The sequence below is a fragment of the Microtus ochrogaster genome, unplaced genomic scaffold (assembly GCF_000317375.1).
Source record: "Microtus ochrogaster isolate Prairie Vole_2 unplaced genomic scaffold, MicOch1.0 UNK27, whole genome shotgun sequence".
Classification (NCBI taxonomy): domain Eukaryota; kingdom Metazoa; phylum Chordata; class Mammalia; order Rodentia; family Cricetidae; genus Microtus; species Microtus ochrogaster.
Genome location: NW_004949125.1, coordinates 4,893,506 through 4,896,574, shown reverse-complemented (window position 1 = coordinate 4,896,574; position 3,069 = coordinate 4,893,506).

Genomic DNA, 3,069 nt, shown 5'->3' with positions numbered 1-3,069 from the left:
GCCACACCCCAGCCCCTCACTGGGGGATTCTAGGCAAGGACTCTACCACTGGGCCACACCCTGGCCCCTATCTGCTTTGAGTCATCTTGCAGGTTTTTTATGAATCCCTGAGGACTGCTTCTTCCTGCTCTGGAAGTGGACCTGAACTGAGGTAGTCTGACGGGATGAAGAAACTCATGATTTGGCCTGAAGCAGCCATGTTCATGTCACTGGCTCTCCCGTCCTCAGACCCCCCTGGAGAAGCTGCTGGTAGGATTCAGCGCCATCCAGAAAATGAGATGATAAAGCTGTGCTAGAAAACGGAATAGAATTCTGGTTCTGCCACTTAACCTTTGCTCTGCCTCAGTTTCCACATCTGCAAAGTGAGGCTTTCAGGCTCTGCCTCTGACCCCTGCATCCTGGAAGGAAATACTAGATATTAAGCAACTTTAGAAGCCTTCTGTTAAAGGGTCTCCTGCTGATAGCACTATTGAGATGTGATTGGATCAGGAAGGTGAGTCCACTGTTCTTAGCTGAACTCAATGCTAGCAGCTGGAACCCGAGAAGAAAGTCACCTGGGAAGTGCCTTGAAGAGTCCATCTTCACCTTCTGGCTCTCCCTCTGCTTCCTTCCTGCTGTGTGGTGAGCAGCTGGGCTCCACTACACCCTCTGTGCTGTCACACTCCGCCTGGAGCTGAGTGACCAGGGGTCAAAGTGATGGATCAAAGCAGATTGTGCGTGCGTGTGTGTGCTCGTGCATAGATGCCAGACGTCAGCCTCCCTTAGACAGCTTGTTTTGAGTTTCTCCCTGGCCTGGAATTCACTGAGTGTTAGGTTGGCAGGCCTTTGCACTCCAGGAATGTTTTCACCTCCCAGTGGAGGGATTATAGGTACATGCCACTAAGCCTGCTTTTGTTTGTTAATTTTTGAGACAGGTTCTCACAGTGTAGCCCTAGCTGACCTGCACTCACAGAGATCTGCCTGCCTCTGCTTCCTGAGTGCTAGGATTAAAGATGTGTGCTACCATGCCCAGATAGCTCTTTTATTTTTTTTAAGATTTATTTATTTATTATGTATACAACATTCTGCCTCGATGTATGCCCGCACGCCAGAGGAGGGCGCCAGATCTTAGTACAGATGGTTTTGAGCCACCATGTGGTTGCTAGGTATTGAACTCAGGACCTCCGGAAGAGCAGCCAGTGCTCTTAACCTCTGAGCCATCTCTCCAGCCCCTTATTTATTTTTCTTAACATTTATTTATTATGTATACAGTGTTCCACCTGCATACCAAAAGAGGGCGCCAGTTCTTATTCTAGATGGTTGTTAACTACCATGAGGTTGCTGGGAATTGGACTTAGGTCCTCTGGAAGAGCAACCAGTACTTTTAACCCCTGAGCTGTTTCTCCAGTCCTGCTTTTTTATATTTAGATTACTTTTATATGTATAGGTGTTTTGCTTGCATGTATGTGCACCACATGTATACAGTACACACCAGGATTGAAGAGGGCATCAGATCCCCTGAAGTGAAGTCACAGATGGTTGTGAGTTGCCGCTGGGAACTAAACTCAGGTCCTCTGCAAGAGAAGTCAAATGCTCTTAACCACTGAGCCCACGCTCTCTCCCTTTCAAGACAGGGTCTCTCTACATAGCCCCGGCAGTCCTGGAACTCATTATGTAGACTAGGCTGGTCTCAAACACATTGAGATCCCTGTGCCTCTGTCTCTGTGCTGGGATTAAAGGTGTACGCCACCATACCTGGCTTTTTTTTTTTTTAAGTGACTTCTGGGGCTGGAACTCAGTTCCTTGAAAAACAAGCCTCCGCCATCTTCCCAGCCCCTTTCTTTCTTTTGTTCTTGTCATTTATTTATCATAGCCATTAAAACCAGGTGGTGCAGATGGTAATGACTTCTGCCAGTTGTCCTATGACCTTGGCGTATGCACTGTGGCGTGCATGCCCCCGATATAAAATAAATAAAAACACAGAAATGAACTTTCAGACTGCAAAGCAATAGGAGGCTTGTTCTCCCCTCCCCTCCCCTTTCCCCACCTTCTACCTCAGGGTCTCAGCCTGTCTCAGAATTCAAAATCCTCCTGCCTCAAGCTCCCTGGTGGTGGGGTTATCCTGACATGGGCACCAGAGGGGGAGCTTTAGGACCTCTAATGAAGCAAGTCTTTGGTGGGGAGGAGCTCAGGAGACTCCATCTCGGACAGCTTTCTGTCTCTTCCAGGAATCTGCACAGTGCCTTGGGAATGATGATGACCTGCTCTATTTTTTCTGCATCTCTGGTTTCCAAAAAATGCAGCCTCATGCACACTTAGGAAGAGGGAGCGGGTGGGGCTGCTACAGCATCATCCATTAGCACATGCTGGCTCTCACCCCACCCCCACCTGCCTTGCTGCTTCCTGCGCAGTGGACTGGACTGGCCAAGAAGGTAGTGGGAGGCCTTCCACAGTAGCTTCATTTACCCTCCCTTTTGTTTCAAGGGTCAGAGCAAGCGATTGAGGTCAGAAAACTGTCAGCAGAAGAGAAACTTCTGTCCACCCAAGGCCAAAGGTCCAGAGGGGGCATGGTCACCAGCAGCCATGGCATCCCAGCCCAGCTCTCAAGGGCACTCAGCTGCACACCCACCTTCTCAGTCAGAACAGTACACTAACAATTGAGAAACTCAAGTAGAATGAAACCCTTCATTTTTTTTAAAGGTTTTTTATTTTTTTTAAAGGTTTTTTATTTTAAAGATTTATTTATTATGTATACAACATTCTGCCTCTATGTATGCCTGCAGGCCAGAGGAGGGCGCAAGATCTCAGTACAGATGGTTGTGAGCCACCATGTGGTTGCTGGGAATTGAACTCAGGACCTCTGGAGGAGCAGCCAGTGCTCTTAACCTCTGAGCCATCTCTCCAGCCCCTATCTCTTCTGTCTTTTCATTACCTCTGTTTCTTTTTTTCCTTCCTTCCTTCCTTCCTTCCTTCCTTCCTTCCTTCCTTCCTTCCTTATTGATCTATGGTTTTATTGAGACAGGGTCTTAATTCTATAGCCCGGTTTGTGCTGGCATTCCTTAATAGTTCAGGCTGGTCTCATATTAACAA